The sequence below is a fragment of the Phocoena phocoena genome, chromosome 1 (assembly GCF_963924675.1).
Source record: "Phocoena phocoena chromosome 1, mPhoPho1.1, whole genome shotgun sequence".
Taxonomy (NCBI): Eukaryota; Metazoa; Chordata; class Mammalia; order Artiodactyla; family Phocoenidae; genus Phocoena; species Phocoena phocoena.
Window position 1 is genome coordinate 42,900,970 of NC_089219.1, and position 22,008 is coordinate 42,922,977.

General features: G+C 40.9%; 1 pseudogene; it reads right to left on the reverse strand.

Annotated features, from left to right (window-relative positions):
* Positions 1-7,317: 7,317 nt before the first annotated feature.
* Positions 7,318-22,008, reverse strand: part of LOC136127052 (calreticulin-like) — a 33,985-nt pseudogene continuing 19,294 nt past the window's right edge.

Genomic DNA, 22,008 nt, shown 5'->3' on the forward strand with positions numbered 1-22,008 from the left:
ACATGTATATATGTATAACTGAATCACTTTGCTGTACATCAGAAACTAATACAACATTATAAATTAACTATACTTCAAAAAAAAAGTAGAAATGGAGATTAAAAATAAAAGTGTGTAGCACATGGATGGTAGGATTAACTCTTGATATATAGCAATTATGTTAAGTGCAAATAAATTAATCTCACTAATTGGATTTTTAAAAAATATACCCAACAGTAAATTGGCTATCAAAGACACACTTAAAACATAAGGAGATGGAAAGACTAAAAATAAAAAGATGAAAAATGATACACCAGGAAAATATGAACTGGGTTGTGACCATAGTATCTGTCAAAAAGGAATTTTAGTCTCAAATGATAAGAAGTGATAAAAAGTCGTTACATATTCATAAAAGAAGCAAACACATAAATGTAATAGGTAAAACACATAGATGCACCTAATTATACAGTCTTAAAATATAGACAACTTCAGGGAGAAATAGATAGAAGCATAATTGTAGTAGAAGATTTAATATCCCCCTCTCAGAAACTGATATATCAAGGCTTAAAGTATAATTACCATATTTCATCAATTCTATACCTCATACAAGACTGGCTTGAGAAGGATTAAAGATATAATAAATGTGAAAAATAAAATTATAAAAGAAAAACATAGGAGACTATTACAGTTTGTGACTGAGGAGAATGGAAAAGCAAAACCTATTATAAAAAGCACAAACTATAAGACAATAATATTGATGAATAATAAAGATTTCTATTCACCAAAAGACACTGTAGACAAAGTAACTGGATGAGAGAATGAGAAAAGATATATGAAATATTTAATACACAAAATCCTTGCAAATAAGTAAGAGGGTAGCAACCCCTAGAAAGAAAATAAGCAAAAAACATGAACCTAGAGGAAATCGCAAAATCAAGACATATGAAGAAATGCTCAAAAATATCAGTGAAATGTTAATTAAAACAGCAATGTACTATCGTTTTACATCTATTATACTATAAAATATTGATAATGCCAGCTGGTTGGGTTGTGGGGATGCTGAAACCCTTATATGTGGTGCTGGGAGTATGGACTGGTATAGCCTTGTCAAAAGCAATCTGACATAAATTATGCAAATCAAGAACTCATATTCTATGAGCCCACAGTTGCACTCCTGGGATATATCCCAAAGAAATTCTTATGCAGACACAGAAACATATTCATTGCTGTGTTATTTATGATGGTGGAGACTTGAAGACAACCTGATTGTCTATCACTGGGAGAGTAGACAGCTAAAATGTGGTAAATGTTCTGTCATTAAATATTATGCAGTAATCATCAGAAATGGATTAGATATACACACAGCAACAAGAATGCATTTTATTTTTTATTGACATATAGTTGGTTTACAATATTTTAATAGTTTCAGGTGTACAACATAGTGATTCAATATTTTTATACATTATACTCCATTTAAACTTATTACAAAATAATGGCTATATTACATCTTCTTTATCCATTTATTTGTTGATGGACACTTAGGTTCCTTCCATGTCTTGGCTATTATAAATAATGCTGCTGTGAACGTTGGGGTGCATGTATCTTTTTGAATTAGTGTTTTCATTTTCTTCAGATATATACTCAGGAGTGGAATTGATGGGTCATATGGAGTTCTACTTTTAGTTTTTTGAGGACTGTCCATACTGTTTTCCATAGTGGATACACCAATTTACAATCCCGCTAACAGTATACTAGGGTTCCTTTTTCTCCACATCCTTGCCAACATTTGTTATTTGTGCTCTTTTTGATGATAGTCATTCTGACAGGTGTGAGGTGATATCACATTGTGGTTTTGATGTGCATTTGTCTAATAATTAGCAATGTTGAGCATCTTTTCGTGTGCCTGTTAGAATATGTATGTCTTTGGGAAAATGTCTATTCAGTTTTTCTGCCCATTTTTTAATCGAGTTGATTTTTTTTTGATATTAAGTTGTATAAGCTGTTTATACATTGTGGACATTAACCCCTTATAAGCCATATCATTTGCAAATATTTTCTCCCATTCAGTAGGTTGCCTTCCATTTTGTCAATGGTTTCCTTTGCTGTGCAAAAGCTTTTAAGTTTAATTAGGTCCCATTTGTTTATTTTTGGTTTTGTTTCTTTTGCCTTGGGAGACAGATCCAAAAAATATTGCTATGATTAATGTCAAAGAGTGTTCTGCTCATGTTCTCTTCTAGGAGTTTTACAGTTTCTGGTCTCACATTAAAGTCTTTAATGCATTTTGAGTTTATTTTTGTATATGGTGTGAGAAAATGTCCTAATTTTGTTCTTTTACATGTAGCTGTCCAGTTTTCCCAGCACCACTTATTAAAGACTGTCTTTTCTCCATTATATATTCTTTCCTCCTTTGTTGTAAACTCACTGATCATAAATGTGTAGGTTTATTTTTGGGCTCTCTATTCTGTTCCACTGGTCTATATGTCTGTTTGTTTTGTTTTGTTTTGTTTTTTGCCAGTACCATGTTGTTTTCATTACTGTAGCTTTGTAGTATAGTCTGAAGTCAGGGAGCATGAAACCTCCAGCTTTGTTCTTTTTTCTCAAGATTCCTTTGGCTATTCGGGGTCTTTTGTGTTTCCATATAAATTTTAGGATTGTTATAGTTCTGTGAAAAATATCATGGGTATTTTGATAGGGATTGCACTAAATCTGTAGATTTCTTTGAACAGTGTGAACATTTTAACAATATTTAATTCTTCCAAGCCATGAAAATGGAGTATTTTCTATTTCTTTCTGTCATCATTAATTTCCTTCATCAAGATTTTATAGTTCCAGAGTATAGGTCTTTCATCTCCTTGGTTAAGTTTATTCCTCGGTATTTTATTCTTTTTGATACTGTTTTAAATGGAATTGTTTTCTTGCTTTCTCTTTCTGATAGTTCATTATTAGTGTATAGAAAAGCAACAAATTTCTGTACATTAGTCTTGTATCCTGCCACTTTACTTAATTCATTTATTAGTTCTAATAGTTTTTTGGTGGGGATTTAGGGTTTTCTATACACATAGTGTCATGTCATCTGCAAATAGTGACAGTTTTTCTTCTTCCCTTCCAATTTGAATGCCTTTTATTTATTTTTCTTTTCTGATTGCTATGGCTAGGACTTCCAATACTCTGTTAAAGAGAAGTGGCAAGAGTAGGCATCCTTGTCTAGTTCCTGATCTTAGAGGAAATGCTTTCAGCTTTTCACCATTAATGTTAGCTGTGGGCTTATCATACATGGCCTTTATTATGTTGATATATATTCCCTCTATACCTACTCTGATGGTAGTCTTTATCATGAATGGATGCTGAATTTTGTCAAATGCTTTTTCTGTGTCTATTGAGATGATCATGTGATTTTTATCCTTCCTTTTGTTAATGAAGTATATCACACTGATTGATATTGAACCATCCTTGCATCCTTGGAATAAATCCCACTTGATCATGGTGTATGATCCTTTCTATATATTGTTGAATTCGGTTTGCTAATATTTTGTTAAGGATTTTTGCATCTATATTCATCAGAGATGTTGGCCTGTAATTTTCTTTTTTTGTAGTGTCTTTGTCTGGTTTTGGTATCAGGGTAATGGTGGCCTTGTAGAATGAATTTGGGAGTGTTCCATCCTCTTCAACTTTTTGGAAGAGTTTGAGAAGGATAGATATTAGCTCTTCTTTATATGTTTGGTAGAATTTCCCTGTGAAGCCATTCTGTTCTGATTTTTGTTTGATGGGAGGTTTTTTTTTAAATTACAAATTAAATTTCACTACAAGTGTTTGGTCTTTTCAGATTGTCTATTTCTAACATGAATGCATTTTTAAAACAGTGCAGGGTTTCCCTGGTGGTGCAGTGGTTGAGAGTCCGCCTGCTGATGCAGGGGACACGGGTTCGTGCCCTGGTCTGGGAAGATCCCACATGCCGTGGAGCAGCTGGGCCCGTGAGCCATGGCCACTGAGCCTGCACGTCCGGAGCCTGTGCTCCGCAATGGGAGAGGCCACAACAGTGAGAGGCCTGTGTACCGCAAAAAAACAAACAAACAAACAAAATAAAACAAAACAGTGCATAGTGAAAAATATGAGGTAACAAGATGAGATTTAAACACTATACCATTTACATAAATTAAAAATACACCCAGGGCAAACAAAAATTCATATTTTGTAAGAACATATGCAAAAAACAGTTTTACATCAGATAGAACTTAGTTGCTTGTGTGGGGAAGGGAAAGGCAGTAAAAGAGAAAAAAAAAAGTAACAAATAAAATTTAAAAGTGATAATCACTGACCAAAGAGGATAAAGTGCCGTACTGAAGAGTGTGATTAACTAAATCATTTCAACCCAAAGTCAAACCAGTTAACCAATGAATAAACACAAAACTGGAAGAAAAGACAATAAATATTGCACAGATGTCTCTGGATTTGGGAATAATTAAAAATTTTTACTTTTTTCTTAATGTGTTTGTAGATATGAAGTTTTTTACACTGAACATCTGTTACTTTTGAAAATTAAACATATAAACAGAAGTTCAAAAGAAAAACTCAATCTGGAGGAGTATGGTTCAGTGGCAGAATGGTGGTATTCAAAAGACAAGTCCTAGCAGGAAACACAAAAATTTCAGTCTGTGTGCAGAATGGATGGAACTATGCATGAATTTTTTCTTGTTAAAATTACATTAATTTCTGAAATAATGTTTGTACAATCAATCAAAATAAAGGTAAAAAATTAACAAAGGTAAAACAGCAACTTTAAAAAATATATTCAAATGGATTTTTTTTTTTGGCCGCCCGGCGCAGCTTGCAGGATCTTAGTTCCCCGACCAGGGATTGAACCTGTGCCCTCAGCAGTGAAAGCTCAGAGTCCTTACCACTGGACTGCCAGGGAATTCCCTCAAATGGATCTTTATTGTTTACTACTCCCTCAGAATTCTGCATGAAAATCAGTATCTTTATCTGGTGATAATTAAAATATGTAACAACTGGTAGAACATATGCCTGACCAATCAGAGCAGACATTGGTAGTAAACAATGGTATCCCTAAAACATAGATTCCTCACACACTAGCCCTGCAGCCCCAAGACAGGGTTTAGACTCAGTACCTGAAGCCTTGCTCTTTTTCACTCTTATGTTATAGAAACAGGTATAACGGTGAAGAGTGCCAAGATATGCTACCCCAAAATATGCCACTCAGGCATAAGGGTTATTTTAAGCTAAAGGCACTTGAAAAACAGCAGATACAAAAGGGATACTTTGATCTCTCCTTTCCTTCTGAATACAGGAGGTAAAGCTCCCATGTAGGAGCTGCCCTCCACATACCAGGAGAAAAGAAACACTCATCAAGCTGAAAGCAAGAGAATTCTACACAAACTGACATTGTTAAAATAATTCTTATCTTCCTTTAGCCTCCCTGTACATTTTAGTTACTTTTCCACAATTGCCTCTCTTTGTTTAACCTAGTATTAAAGCATTTAGGTTTTGCCACTTCTTTGGGTCTTCATTTCCTTATGAGGGCTCCCGTGTCACATAAAACTTACATTGAATAAATTTGTATGTTTTTCTCCTGTTCATCTGTCTTACGTTAACTAAATTCTAAGGCCCAGCTGAAGACCCTAAGAGGGAAGAGGTAAAGTTTTGCCTCCCTGCAAAGGCAAGTTTTCCAAACCAGAACATTCCAAAGATTGTAAGGCCCAGACACTACAGCCGACTCCAACCTACGGGAAAGAAGGAAGAAGGAGTTCTTGCTGCTTCTCCCTGACCTCACCACACCCGTCCTGTCATACAGGTGCCCTGCTCTTTGACTCTGAAATTTGGTTCACACATATCCTCCTCCGAAAGACAGACTCATGAATTCTTCAAGAGCTGGTTCAAAAGTTACTTCCTTCGTGAACTCTTCCCTGAAAGCACCAGTCAGAGTTTTGTTCATTCTTTTAACTAATATTTATTGAGCACCTATGATGTTCCAGACCTAAATTTGTAGCCCTGTGCTATCATATGATCATTGTGTCTGGGCTTGACTCTCCAGCTAGACTGGGATTAATTTTTGGTGTAGTCCTAGTAAAATAAAGGAAGGAAGAGTCAGCGTTTAATCCTCACAGCTGAGTTTGCAAATGTGAAAAATGAGACACAGAAAATAACTCCCACAAGCAAGTTAGATTACTTGCCTAAGGTAATACAGCTGATAAGTGAGTAGGGCCAGGAATCAACCATGGTCACCTTGAACACCTGGCAGCCACATCAGCTTCTTATGAAAAGGCTGTCACACTTTGTGCAGCAACTTGTTTGTATGTTTATTTTTTGAGAAAATTTTTAAAAGAGGAAAATTACTTTATGATTATTTTTATTAAAAGGGTATTTTTTCCATGTGAGACTTGCCTACTATCTGTACTCAGTTGTAATAGATATTTACTCACTCATTCAACAAACAGCCTAATGCAATGGAAGGATAATCTTTGGAACCAGACAAACTTGAGTTCAGATACGGGTCCCGCCCCTTACTGGTTATTTGACCCTGAGCAAGTGACTTGCCTCCTTTTAGCAGTTTCTGCATCTGTAAAAGGAAGATAATAATGGTATCCTCTACAATGGCTGTTCTGAGGATTAAATGAGCACATTGCAGCAGTTGCTCAAATTTATAGGAAAATGCTTTGTGATCTGTAAAGAGCTATGTGAATGCATATAATAATATAGTGAGCCGATGGTACAGAAAGGATAACTATAAAACCAGCAAACCTGCAAACAAGTAATAATTAATTAAAAACTACTGCACAAAACAGCAGAGAAGCAAAAGGAGTTTCACAAAGTATCTTTGTTTATGTTAGGAGGAAGTCTGATTTTGTTTTTAAGTGCTTGATACACCTGCAAGAAGAAAACATCAAGCATTATCGCCCACAAATACGGCTATCAGAACTGCTCAGTAAATACAAAATAATACAGATTTACATCTGTAATAACATCACTGGATATACTGGAATAAGTTGAAAGTGAGGCTCAGGTTTATACAGAGGCTTTTTTACTGTCAATTATTTTATAAATACCATGATAATGGTAAGTAGTAATAGCTACTATTTGTTGACTGTCTTTTTATATCAGGCACTTTGCACACATAGCTAATTTAATCCTTACAGCAGCCTCATGAAACAGGAATTATCACTCCCTTTCCATTGACAAGAGAAGCCTCAAGAAGTGATGGGACTTTCCCAAGGTCATACAGAGCAAAGGAGATGGGATATAGAAATCCAAATTCAATGTTCATTCAGAGAGAGCAAGTAATTTTGCTCCCCAGACTTTGCCAAACCATGAACATTCTACCTTTTAAGCAACATCATTTGCCTCTGAGTAGTAACCACTTGTTACCCAGTTATAGTTCATCCTCTGATCAACATGGACTTCTACATTTTTACCCAGAAATGCTCTTTCATCATCATCTTCCTTCAGCTGCCTGTAATTTCCTGGGTCCTCAGCAGAATCCTCTTCACTTCCCTCTTCAATTCCCCAGATGTCATCTTCCCTTTCTTCCTCCTTTTCCTTTTTCTTCTTGGCCTCTTTTTCCTGTTTTCTTTTTTCCATTTCTTTGTACAGTTCTCTCCATTGCTTCTCTATGTCCTGTTTAGAGTGTGGAATTTCAAAATAATTTACAGATGGTATAAACAAAAATAACTCACTTTAGAAATGTCTGGCATCTTCCCACACTCTTAAAGATTTCTGGTATGGTGTTTATTTACCTATAAATTTTCAGTATGTGTGGGGTGGAGAGAAGTGTGTGTGTGTGTGTGTGTGTGTGTGTGTGTAATTTGTTCATAAATAAAATTGGTTCAGATTCAACAAACATCTACTGAATGCCTACAGTATTGCTAAGCATGGTATGAGACAGTCTACACACATTATTTCTATTCCTTACAGCAGTGTATGAGGTGTTACTGCTCCCACCTTCTAGATGAGGAATACGAGATTCAGACTGATTAAATCAGTTCCCCAAGCTATATAGCTAGTGAGTGGTAGAACTAGAATTAGAAACCAGGTTTTCTGGTTCCAAGTCTGGTCCTTTTTCTGGTATATCACAGTAAAACAACCTTTATGGAACTCTTTGAATTTGCTTTTGAACTGTAGCCAGTACAAGTTTGCAGTCAGAAACGGGACTTCTGAGTTCTCTAATGTGTTCATCCAGGTGCTAGAATTTGATCCTTAGAGCTGTCTTCATAAATTTTACTACTCAGAGGGGCCTTAAAGAAAGGACACAGTCCTTGGGACTTCCCTGGTGACACAGTGGTTAAGAATCTGCCTGCCAATGCAGGGGACATGGGTTCGAGCCCTAGTCTGGGAAGATCCCACATGCCGTGGAGCAAATAAGCCTGTGCACCACAACTACAGAGCTTGCGCTTTAGAGCCCACGAGCCACAACTACTGAGCCCTTGTGCCACAACTACTGAAGCCCACGTGCCTGGACCCCATGCTCTGCAACAAGAGAAGGCACTGCAATGAGAAGCCCGCGCACCACAATGAAGGGTATCCCCCACTCGCCGCAGCTAGAGAAAGCCCACGTGCAGCAACGAAGAACCAATGCAACCAAGAATTAAAAAAAAAAAAAAAAAGAAAAGACACAGTCTAAACTCCTCTAGGGCTTTAATCCTCACCTAGAGAATCTGGTGGTCTTCTACCCAGACCTGGGGGACAAAGCTAGATTGAGAACCTGCATGCCCAGTAGGATAGGGCCTTCAACAATCCTAGTGGGAGCAAGTGCTTGACATCTTGTTGTGTTTCCCACGTTATTCCCACATTCTCTCTTTCAATCAGGCCTTCATTTTCTTATGCCTGGAAAGCACTGGCTACAGTTAATGTCTCTATTTCTTCACTTCCCTCTCGCTGCTCTACTCACTGATCTGTTCCCAACCTCCGATCCTTACCAAAACAGTTCTTGCCAAAGGCAACAAAAGACCAACCCTACCAACTCCTCAAGCCCACCTGGACCTATAACAACATGTTAAACCATTTCCTTTTCATTAGACCTCAACCAACTTATATCTTCCCTTTCCTGCTTTCTCTATTTTTATGTGATTGCTCTCTTCCAAACATCCTCAACTCCTTTGCCCTTCCCTCCCTTAGTTGGGCAAATCTTCAAATCTGGTTAAATCCAACTTGCCAGGCCTGCACCTAAGCAGAGAAAATGGCTAGAGAAAATAGTAAAAACAGATTGTTCTCATTTTAAACTCATTAAAACTAAACTCAAAAATTAACTATAGTCCAATATAAAAAAAATTTTTTTTAATGCCAAGACATTTGACAATTAAAAAAAAAAAACCATGGGGCTTCCCTGGTGGCGCAGTGGTTGAGAGTCTGCCTGCCAATGCAGGGGACACGGATTCGTGCCCCGGTCCGGGAAGATCCCACATGCCGTGGAGCGGCTGGGCCCGTGAGCCATGGCCGCTGAGCCTGCACGTCCGGAGCCTGTGCTCCGCAACGGGAGAGGCCACAACAGTGAGAGGCCCGCGTACCGCAAAAAAAAAAAGAAAAAAAAACCAAAAACTAAACTCAAGTGAGCCCTTAATGCTAACTGATGAGCCTATTATATTTCTGTGGTTGGTTCACTCTCCTTTTCCTTTTCCCCTGGAGCAATGTTGGGCTAGCAAGACTTTCTCAGAGCTGCACTGCACTTGACTACAATTCCTACCCAATTCTCCTTTTCGTCTCTCCTTTCACAGATACCTATTCCTGCACCCTCTACCCTTCATCTTTCCCAGGCATTACCCCCAATAAATCGCCTACATTTCTAACACCATCTTGGTGTCTGCTTCCCAGAGAATACAACTACATATACTCCCACCACCAAATCTACCCATCTGCCTGTATTTATTCTTATATAGTCATTCTTTATTCCTGTGATTATGGATAAAATATCCATATTCCTATGGAAAGCCAACCCATCTTCTTGGGCACTAGATGTCATCCACTCTCATATTCTCAAAAACAGTGTTCTAGAAATTCTCTTTCTCTCCTATATTGTTTTTTCTCTTTATTGTATCATTCCCATTAACATACAAGCAGGCAGGAAGATCTACTGTATATAAAAAAAATTCTTGACCAACATTTCCCTTTACCTACCACCTTATTCTCTCTACACTTATTACAGCAAAACTCCACAAAAGACTAGCTTATACTTGCTGTCTCTAGTTTTTCTCCTTCCATGCTTTCTTGGACCCATTTTTTCCCCTATACATCTCACTGAAACTGCTCTTGTCAGAGTCACCAATGAACCCCATGTTATTAAATTCAGTGGTCCATTCTCAGTCCTCATTTTTCTTGATCACTCAATACAATTGATCACTCCTTTCCCCCTTAAAATACTTTCTTCACTTGGCCTACAGGATAATGTCCTGGTTCTCTTCCTACCTCGCCGGCTACCCTTTCTGTTTTGTTTGCTGGTTCCACTTTATCTCCCTGATCTCTAACTATTGGGGTGCTCCAAAGCTCATCCTCAATAACTCCATCCTTCTGGTCATTGGGGTCAAAAACCTTGGAGTCATCCCTCTTTACTCCAACCCATATTTTGTATCTAATCCATCACCCTTTTGAGTTTAACCTTCAAAATGGATCTAGAATCTGAGCATTCCTCTACCTCCACCACTACCACTCGCTTCTGCCTTTGTTCCCCTATAGTCCTTTTTCATTCGTATAGACTTTTGCAGTGCAGCAGCTAGAGTAACATCTTAATCTATGAGCCAGTTCATATCACTCCTTTGCTAAAAATGGCTCCAATGGCTCCCCATTTTACTCAGGGAAGTGGCCCCAACTACTCTCATTCTTTCTCACTCAGCTCTAGTCACACTGTACTTCTTACTCTTTCTTAGACAAGCAAGTTATGTTTCTACTTCAGGGACTTTGCATTTGTTGTTCTCTCTACCAGAAGGCTCTTCTTCCCAAACATCTGCGTGGTTTGCTCCTTACTTCCTCCAAGTCTCTTAAATGTTGTTTACTCAACAAAGTCTCTCCTGACCAAAGAGCAAAACCCCCATGATGACAGCCCTCTCTATTGCTTTATTGTTCTCTGTAGTTTATCTCTCCATCTCATGCATATATATTTACTTCTTTATATGTTTCTTGTTGGGCTCCCCTGACTGAATGTAAGCCCTATGAGGGCAGAAACGTCTCTCTTTTATTTCACTGGTATATCTCTAACAACTACAACAGTGCTTTGAACAAGCACTCAACAAATATTTGCCAAGTGAATATTTAGGTTAATAATAATAAGTACCATGTATTGAGCACTTACTATATGCCAGGAACTTAAAAGATAATTGGTATCATCGTTCCCAATTTATAGATGAGGAGACTGAAGATCAGAGACGTTAAACAACTTGACCAAGGTTGTACAGCTAGTAAGTAATGGAGCCTGGATTTGAACCTAAGCAATCTAGCTCTAAAACTCATGCTCTTGACCAATATGTAATATTTCCTCAATAAAACAATATTAGAGGACTTCCCTGGTGGTGCAGAGGTTAAGAATCCGCCTGCCAATGCAGGGAACACGGGTTCGATCCCTGGTCCAGGAAGATCCCACATGATGCGGAGCAACTGAGCCTGCGCGCCACAGCTACTGAGCCTGCACTCTAGAGCCCATGAGCCACAACTACTGAGCCCGTGTGCTACAACTATTGAAGCCCGCGCGCCTAGAGCTTGTGCTCTGCAACAAGAGAAGCCACCGCAGTGAGAAGCACGTGCACTGCAACAAAGAGCAGCCCCCGCTCGCCGCAACTAGAGAAAGCCCACGCGCAGCAACGAAGACCCGACGCAGACAAAAATAAAATAAAATAATTTATTTTAAAAATAACAGTATTAGATGATAACCTCAAAGTAAAAACAAAACCAGACTAAGAAGTGTAAAAAGTCTAATTTTTATTTTTTCCATGATGACTGTGTCAATGCTTCTTTGAAAATGCTAAGTATCAAAGTTCTCTCAGAAATTTCTTTTTTGGGACTTCCCTGGTGGCACAGTGGTTAAGAATCCACCTACCAATGCAGGGGACATGGGTTCGAGCCCTGGTCTGGGAAGATCCCATTTGCCACCGAGCAACTAAGCCCGTGCGCCACAACTACTGAGCCTGCGCTCTAGAGCCCGCAAGCCACAACTACTGAGCCCACATGCCACAACTATTGAAACCCGCGTGCCTGGAGCCCGTGCTCCTCAACAAGAGAAGCCACCTCAATGAGAAGCCCGAGCACCGCAATGAAGAGTAGCCCCCCCGACTCGCTGCAACTAGAGAAAGCCACGCACAGCAAAGAAGACCCAACACAGCCAAAAATATAGATAAATAAATAAATAAATTTCTTTCTAATGCCTGTGCTTTGCTGGTGCTCTAACCATGAGCCTTGCCTGCCTTTTGGGTAATCAAGCATTGGCCACAAACCTGCTTGAATGGCCCAGAACCAGGGGGTCTGGATGAAGGGTGGCACCAAGAAGAAGCCATTGTCCTAAGTCTCACTCCACCCGTAAAATAGTTCTAGGAGAGCAGGGAAACTGGTAAACAGCACTAACATCTTGCTTCCTTCTCCAAGTCATCCATCAGAAATGGGTTCAGTGGCTCCCTTCTAGATCACCACACTGTGAGCAGGGAGTGTGACACAGAAGGAGTGTGCATTCTAACTCAACAAGTTAAAGGCTGCATGTGACCTTGTACAGTTTATCTATACTCTATGAATCTCAATTCCTACATCTGAAAAACGGGAATAACAATACCTGTCTTGCTGGTTTGTTTTAAGGGCTTAATGGGAAGACTTTTGGAAAGTGGTCATAGAGTCAAGTACAAGGTCGTAGATGTCCAATGAATACAAGTTCTTTACCCTGTCTCTCAGGGCCATTTAACCAGCAAATGAGACAATGACTGTGAGACTGATTTTTTAAATGCAGAGAACAGTGCACAACTGAAGAGTCAGACACCTGGAAATCCAAGGGAGGGAAAATCTTACTTTTCTTATTCCCCAGGTCTTATTTCCAGCCTCTTCTGCAAACTCTTCATTATTTGTAAGAAGGAAATTGTCAAAGATGCAGCCTGATTTCACCTGTTGAAATGAAAACAATGGGATTATTAGAACTAGGTCAAAAGGCTTTAAAAAATCAACTGGAAGCTTTGCTAAATGCAGATTCCCAGGCCACAGACCCAGAGATTTTAATCAATAACTGAGGTGGAGTGAGGGAATACAAAGATGATTAAGAGCACAGAGGGTCCAGAATGCTGTACCACCTTAGCTGATCTGCTCTAGAAAGAAGTTACGTTACTGTTTCCCAAGGTTCTGTGTTCTCCAAGCCTGTGACCACTCTTTCAGAGGGTTGTGAAGAAATTTTCATCATTCTGCTAGGCTCCAAATTGCTGTCCAGTGGCTCTTGCCCCAGCTCAGATTGACAGTCTCTGCTGCCACTTATAGATGTCCTTTTTAAGGTTCTCTCCTCAATAAAATCAGAAAAACTAAAATAATACGGGGAAAAGAAAAGGTTCAACAAGAAGTGCAAGCATAATTTAGATTCTCTACCATATTTCTCTATTTTCTTAAAATAACATATTTAATATTTACAATTAAAGAAAAGGATGAATCAAGTCAACGGTATATAATAATTTCAGTGTTTATTAATGATAAAGGAACAAAATAGAAAGAGCAGCAGTCATGGAGTCAGACAGACCAGCTCAACCACATACTAGCTGTGTGACTTTGAGGAAGTTACTCAACTCCTCTGAGCCTATTCCCTCATAAGTGAAGTATTAAAACTAACTCACTTGAAGTGTTGTCATGAGCATTAGAAATAATATATGTAAAGCACAGTGTCTAGCAGATAACGGTCATTCGATAAATGATAATAGTTATTATCATAACTTTTCATTATCTGGATATGTTTCAAAAGAAACAAAAGGAGAGTCATTCTGGATTTTTTTGCTTTAGCATTATATGTTAAATAAATCAGCAAGTTAATTATGTGAGAGCCGTTGTGTGACCACGAGAAAGTTTGCGGCATGAGTTATCATGTGTCCTTCCTCTAGGGTTTGAAAAATGTTTTGTTTTGTTTTGGTTTTTTTTAAATAAGAAAGACTTTTATTTGGCTTACATCATCCCCCTAACCCTGCCTTCAGCAGAAAAATAAATGACAAAATAGCCACTTTGAATAAAGATCGTTAATTTCCTCTGAGCCATTTAAAAAATTGGTTCTAATAATTCCTTATGCAACTTTATGATTTTTTTCTTTGGGATTTCTTTTCTTTTTGTGAGTTGGGATTTATTTTTTGTTTTCTTTTTGAGCTGTCAGCAGTCTTGGTTAGGGAACTGCTCATTTTTTGGCTCTTCCATTTTTTTCTACTCACAGGAGAAATGTTTCCAATCTCCCCTGTTCTCTTTGGTGCTCACTTACCCCCATCCCTCCTACACTAAACTCCTGGCTGTGCCTCCAACTGAGAATCAGGACATGAGGGCCAGTCCTGCTTCCTACAACTCACTAGTGGAGGGACCTTGGTTTACTCATATCTCTTCTGTGCCTCCACGTTTTTATCTGGAAAATGGAAGAAAATATAATTTCCCTGCTTTCTTCTTACAGTTCTCAGGAGAAAAGAATATGTGAGAAAGAGCTTTGTGAGACTGTAAAGCCTAAAAAGTTAATTCACTGAAAGTTACCTGGTTTCCTGTGATGTCCCACTTGAATCATAAAGTGGAAAGAGTATAGGTTTGGGCACTTACTAGCTATGGGATCTTGACAAGTGAAGTCACCTCTCTAAGCCCTCCACTTCCTGGTCAGTAAAACGGAGATGATAAGCCCTAGCCTCCAGCCCCACAGGCCTGAGACACAGACCACATGACCTAAGGAATGTCAGTTGCTTTGCATTATGGCTGTTAGGCTATATTCATTGCATTTTGTGTCGCTACTCCTTCAAAGATCATAAGGAGTCCCAAAGCTAAGAGAAAGAATTTTCTTGTTCACTGCCATCTCCTCCTAGCCTCTGTCCTGATGAAAGAATGCAGTATCTTCTGCCTAAGGAAAAAAAAAAGGAAAGAAAAGAAAAGGGACTGTGTATGGGAGTGTAGGAACAGAGAACAGGATGGGTCAGGGACTAAGCAGGAAGATTAAGCAGCTTACTAGGCTAGGACCTGATGCAGAGGGCGATGGACTCACAGAGCATCTGGAACCCCGGGTTGGTGCAGGGCAGGTGAGAGAATTCCAGCCCATCTCTATGCTGAGAGTCTCTAGGCTTTTCCAGTGAGGTGCAGGGACCCTGTGATAAACTGGATGTGTTGGTTTGGCTGAGTGGGTAGGGTGCAGTAGGACTTGGGAGTGCCAGACCCAACTAGAACTTAAAAGGAAAGGATGCCTGCAAGGGTGATGTCAGCGTTGTACAGAACTGTATCACAAGACAAAAAAAAAAAAAGAGAGATAATGCTGGAGTTTCAGAAATGTAGTCTCTCAGGATTTGTCCCAGACCTGCTGGGTCAGAATCTGCATTTTATTAAGATCTGAGTGATTCATACGCATGTTAAAGTTTGAGAAACACTCCTTCAGCATGGTTTAAATTCTCAAATAGAAAGGTTTGCCTACTTGAGGAGGAAGATAGAACTCAGAGCAATTAGTGTCAAATAATTTTTAAATTTTGTATATGAACAAAGAAACTGTTTAAAGTGTGTGCCTTAATGTTTTCAGTGGAAAAAAAAAACCCAATGCATTTTAAGGAAACAATCAGATTAGGCATATTAATATGACCACATATTTTTTCAAGATGTAGAAAGTTCCTATTATTTATTAAAAAGGGACAACTGAAAAAAAAAAAGAGATAACAATGGGAATTTGTACAAACTGTATCCACATTCTTCAGATAAAAAAGGAACAAAAGAAGGACATATGTCTCTCTTCTTCCTTCTCTCCTGAACCCCTACTATGCACATGGTAATTTACATACATCATCTCCTTACACTTGTGTGCTGGCCTCACTGAGCCAGGAAAGCAAGAAAGTCAAAGTAAACAAATAAACCAAGAAAGCTTCAAATTGGGGGTGTCTGTTCAAGAGACCTTTAGCAGCCTTGAACTGTAGAAATCACTGGTCAGAGACAGAGATTTCACTGGCTGTAAAACATTCCAGGATACACCCAAGGATAAGTGGCTGCAGTTTCTAGAGCCTCTATTGTACAGTGGGTGTAATCAATAAACAAGGACTTTACGGGCTGACAGACCTTTGAATCCTGTCTCTCCCATGCACTAGCTGTGTGCTCTTGGGCACATCATGTGACATTTCTGATTCTCAATTCTCTCAAACATAATACAGGGTAATAATAAGGGATATTAATGTTCACTTCCCCTTCCTCTCCAAGGGAATTCCAAGACTATGTATTGATAGGTTGCAGTTTCCAAGAGGCCTCCTGGGCTAAAGCTTTCACTCTGAGGCAGGCACTTGGGGTGCTCTCTTTCTCCTGAGCTGGGAAAGAATCCTCACATTTTCAACATCAGGTCTCATTGGAAGAAAACAACTCTGTGAAGGCCTGAGTATCTGAGCCCTCCTCTCTTCCTTCAAATCAGAGCCAGGAAAGGTAACTGACAGAGAAGAGGGAGGCTAGGTCAGGATTTGTCATCATGGCTGGGACAATCAGTCCCAACATCTATCTGGGGATTTTAATATTTCAAAGCTTTACCACATCTCTGATTCCCTTTTATTTCCAGAACTACCCCAAGATTTACATAGGACCGGCCTAGCAGTATAAAGTATTGGAACACTGAATCTAGCCTCAGAAAGGCCTGCATTCAAATTCCAGCTTTTCTGCTTACCAGATGTGTCTTCAGGCAAGTTAGCTAGCTTTGCTGAACGTCAGTTTTCACATTTAGAAGTAGGAGATTTCATAGTGAGAGTTAAATGGCACTTGCAAAGTCTCTGAAATAGTGCTTGGTACATGGTAGAGACTCAATAAATTTTAGCTATTATAATTATTAGGATGAATATAATTAATCCCATTTTAAAGAGGAACAGTTTGAGGTTTAGAAAGGTCAAGACTCACTCAAGTTTTGTCATTTCCAGCCTGAAGCTCTTTCTATTTTGTGGAACCTTTAGAGGGACTGTTCTTCCCTGGCTCTGAGCCCAGAGAGATTTACCCGCCAAAGGTCCAGGCCAAGGACACTAATGTTATAATAGTGACAAATGGCTGGGTCGGGCTTATATTCAGGGTTGTCTATTTCTGGATGAATCCACTCCCCCTGGTAACTGAGATTGTGAATGATCCGAGGTTTACATTGTCCCTAAGCAAAGCACCAAAGAGTGAACATGGCATTAGTATTTTTCCATTCTTCTCATGCAATCAGAAAGATTAATCAATTAGGCATAAGGATTCAGAGCAGGATTCCTTGAGCTTCTCTCCCTTTCTTTGAGCTAATGCACAAGACTCTTCCAGGTTCCCCTTTCTTTTTTTTTTTTAAATAAGATGTTGGGAGTAGGAGTTTATTAATTAATTTTGGCTGTGTTGGGTCTTTGTTTCTGTGCGAGGGCTTTCTCTAGTTGTGGCAAGCGGGGTCCACTCTTCATCGCGGTGCGCGGGCCTCTCACTATCGCGGCCTCTCTTGTTGCGCAGCACAGGCTCCAGACGCGCAGGCCCAGTAGTTGTGCCTCACGGGCCCAGCCGCTCTGCAGCATGTGGGATCCTCCCAGACCAGGGCTCGAACCCGTGTCCCCTGCATTAGCAGGCAGATTCTCAACCACTGCGCCACCAGGGAAGCCCCCAGGTTCTCCCTTTCTACCCAGAGGGATATGAACCAGGTAGCAGAGACCCATTCTGAGCCTGGTCCCAGCTCTCTGCATAAGTTTGTTCATGATGTTAAGAAAATGTAGCTTCACAGGGAACCACCATCTAAGGACTCTGGACTTGGGGCCATTCTCTTCCTGGTGTGCAGTGCAGGAAACTGTGACCAAATAAAACAACGTTTGTTTCAGTCAGTATTATCTCTGGAGCATTTGACAGTTGATTCCTTTAGTTCCCTCTCATTTCTGACATGAGGTCAGGACTTAGCCTTAAAAAGAAGTTCCCCCCCCCTCCCCCAACATGCCTGGCTCATTTATGTCCTACCCTTCCCCTTTCTGGACCACTTCTGAGACTTCCGGTTCCTGACCCCAGACCCATTTCCTGTCTTGATCATGTTCCTTTGACTGATTTCCACCACTCCGGACAAATCCCTTGCCTAGGGCTCCCTGGACCTCTGCCTCCCAGCATCAACCTTGACCACCTTCTCCCAGATAGGCACAGCCCTGAGAACATGGCCCAAATGAGGCTACAGTCTTATAGAGAAGGGGAAAGGAGGAAGATGACCACAGGATCTCAGAGTTTCTGCTCTGTAGATTAAAATTTACATCTTTTCTCTCTTATTTCTCATACCGATTGGCAGGAGAGACCCCCTCACCTTATACTTCAGGTTTGGTATCAGGGGCCCTTCCCACTCCCCATTCATTGCCTCATTCCAGTCGTCTGGCTTCTGGGTCTGGGATGTATTCGAAGTCTTCCCAGTCCTTAAACAAAATGTTCCTCCATGAGTGCAGATGGGTGGGCCGGTATGAAACGGGTACAGAGTACAGTAGGGTTGGACCTGGCGCCCTACCCCTGCCGCTTTCCTGTCCTCACCCCTGTGAAAGCCCAGCTCAGGGCTCTGCAAACAAATCCAAAACATACAGCAGAGAAAAAGCCTTTAAGCAACTCCAGTGCCTCCTCATATTCTCTATCCTTCTGACCTTGACTACTTTAAGCTCAAATAAGATGGGAATTTCCCTTATCCTGGCCCTCTCCCTTCCCCAGTTTTGTGCCCCGATTGTCAGAACAAGTCTTCTAGTCTGAGTCCCTCTTCCTGAAGGCCTCTCTTAGTGACCTGCCTTGTACCCCAGCATGCTCCCAGATCTGTATCAGTCCTCCCTTGTACCCCAAGTCCCTTCTATTTCCTAAAACAGAGCTCCAAGTCATGGCCTCTCCTAACGTTCATATTTCTTCTGCTCTGGAGCCTCCAAAGTTTTGCTCTATCTACCTGGCAGTTCACCTTGGTGCTGACCACTTCCCAGATTTACTAAAAGCTTTGCTGCCAAGCCCACTAGACTCACAGTCATTCAGTAGCATGAAGTTCCCTAGTTCCTGGGATGCCTCAGCTGTTTTGTGGTTCCTGAGACATTAACAGTCAGCATCCTCTCCTGGGGGCTGTAGACTTGATAGCGCCCAGCCTATCTAAGTAGTCTCCACCTTCTCCGGGTCTACTCAACAGGGAGCATAGAGGCCTGCAGCCTCTCCCCTCTCCTCCAGGCCTTGATCCAACCCTGACTACATCAGGTGCATGGTCCACACCAGGAGGGAGAGTCTATGGTTAGGCTTGCTGCCCTGAGCCTGCCTGCTGGGTCTAGAAGTAAACTAGTCCCTAATTCTCCCAGGGTGCTGAAGACCCAGACACTGCTTGATCATCTGCCTTAATTCTCTGACTACACCTCCCTCTCCCTAGGTTTGGAGCCCATTGAATCTCCCTACACACGGCTGGGCCACTGCCCACCTCTCTACAGGCCTCTCCTTACAGAATGGATTCCAGTTGCTGGGTGCCGTGCTGCTCCTTGCTGAACCCTGAGCATCTCCTCTGCATGAGGGTGAATCTGCTCTGACCTCAGGAGCAGCAGCCCGGCAGGTGAGGCCCTCCATGACCTGGCTCCAACAGACCATTCCAACTCATCTTCCATCACTCTCCACCTTGAACTTTATGCTCCTAAAATACTAAACTGCTGTTTTCAGTTCTTTACATAACCATGTTACTTTCCACTTAACTGATGTGCCTGAGAACTCCTGCGGTTCTCAGGGTCTGGAATATTTTTCCTCCAACTCAATTTCCCTTGCTGTAATGAATTTACTGTTTGACATTCAGTACATGATTAACACATAAGTGCCATGTATTAAGAACTTATTATGTACCAGGCATTAAGTTATGTATATTAGCTCATTTAATCGTCACAACAACCTTCACATATAGGTATTATAATAATCCCTGTTTGTGAAATTTCACAGCAGTTATATTCCTTGCCCAAGGTCTAACTGCTTATAGGTGGGGTTTTGCAGTTAGTAAATGGTGGAGCTCGGATACAAACCATATCTGTCTGACCCCAAAGTCTATGTTTCCAATCCCTAGGTTAACCAAATCACTGAAGCATGCCTCCTCCTTCCCAGAACACCACCTGCACCCCAACTCTGCCTGAGTTAGGAGCCTGTTTGGGGCTCCCACAGGATTTGGCTTCCCTGACTCTCACCATTAATTACACAATGTGACATGCATCTATGTACTTGTCTGTATCCCTCACTAGATTCTGAGTCCCAGGAGGATTTTCAGTCCCTGGATTGTTCTATTCATAGCTGTATCCAGTACAGCTTTCCAGTGAATGATAATGAACCAGTGAGTATGTTCCACATGTTTCCCATATCAATAACTTTGGAATCAAAGAGATCCAAGTTCAAATGTTGGTTCTAATATATGTGTGCCTGGGCAAGTCACTTCATTTTTTAAGCATCACTTTCCTTGTCCTCATAGAGGCTGCTAACAGGGGCAGTAAATCCTCAATAAATGTGAGGTACTTCCCTCTTCCCTCCATGCCTCTCTGGATACCAATATTTAGCTGGACACCTCCTTGAGGGAAAGATGCTCCCCGTTTCTGCTCCATTGTTCCTAGCTTCCTTTGCCCATCCCCACAGCTAAGATCCCCTCCCGCTTCCCAGCGAAACACCTCACCTCAGGTTTCCTATCTTCAGGATCCTCTATTTGTAGGCATTCATCCCATTTCCTTGGTTTCCTGGCATAGGGGGCTTTTATCTTCCTGGGAGTCAAGAAGTCCCAGTCGTCCTCCAGGTCCTCAGCTGCTACTTGCCGGTTGTCAATTTTGACCTCATAAGTAGCATTGGGGTGAATAATCAGAGCGTACAGGTGAGTGTCTTTATTGATCTAGAAAGGGAACGAGGAATATTTCAGTCCTCTGTTGGACCTCAAGCATTAAATGCACCATCTAAAACAGACCCTCAGTTCCTAAATGCCACTTCCCTCATAGTCACAAACACACTTTACCACATCCCTCATCCCATTTCTCTGGTTAACCCAAAAGAGACTTTGGGTCTCATTCTCCTGAGTACACACTCCTCTGGTCTCACCTAGTTCCCATCCTTCCCTTTATCACAGCTCTGGTCATTCTTTGATCTTGTCTGTTTTTCTGTCTGTCCCACTAGACTCTGAGCTTCTCAACTGCAGGGATCGTTTCTGACTCTGTTGTATCTGCAGGTCCCAGCACAATGCCTACCCTGAGCAGGATCCAGGGAGTCCCTGTATGCACAGTCCTGCTAGGGAAGGACTTTGCCCCAAACACAAGTTCTCCAATGACCCAGGACCTAGGGCCTTCTCTAGACTCAGTCTCTGCCTCTCCCCTGTGCTCTACTTGTGCCAAACTTCTTGCGGTGCTACTCTTTATCAAGTCTCCTTGACTTTTCTCATGTGATTACCTCTTTTAGTAACTCAATCCTCCCTAAAATTGTCACCTTCCTTTACAAGACCAATTCATGCTCATCATTCAAAACTCAGCACAGTAGAAACCTTCTTTGTGCTTCTCTGAAGCATTTCCTAAGGCACCAGGTTGGGGTCTCCTCTGTGCTCTCACAGACCCCAATCAGACTAGGTAGTCATTCTCCTTTGCTTGACTCTTACCTATACTGGACTCTGAGTTTTGAGAGATTAGAAGCCATGCTTGGCTCACTCTATCCCCAGCCCAAGGCCCAGCACAGAGATGGCATTCAGTGATTTCCTGTTGAGTGGCTGATGAAATCCAGCTATTATCCTCCAGCCAACCTAGATCTCTCTAACCCTGATGTTACTAAGGTAAACTCACCACCCATTTCTAAGTCCAGCACTCCCCATCTTCCCCGTCTCTTCCAATATCTAGCAGTGGGGAAGTGGGCCTTGGCAAGCATTGTTCCAAGAGATAAGCTTACATGACTTCCTAGGCTTTCAGA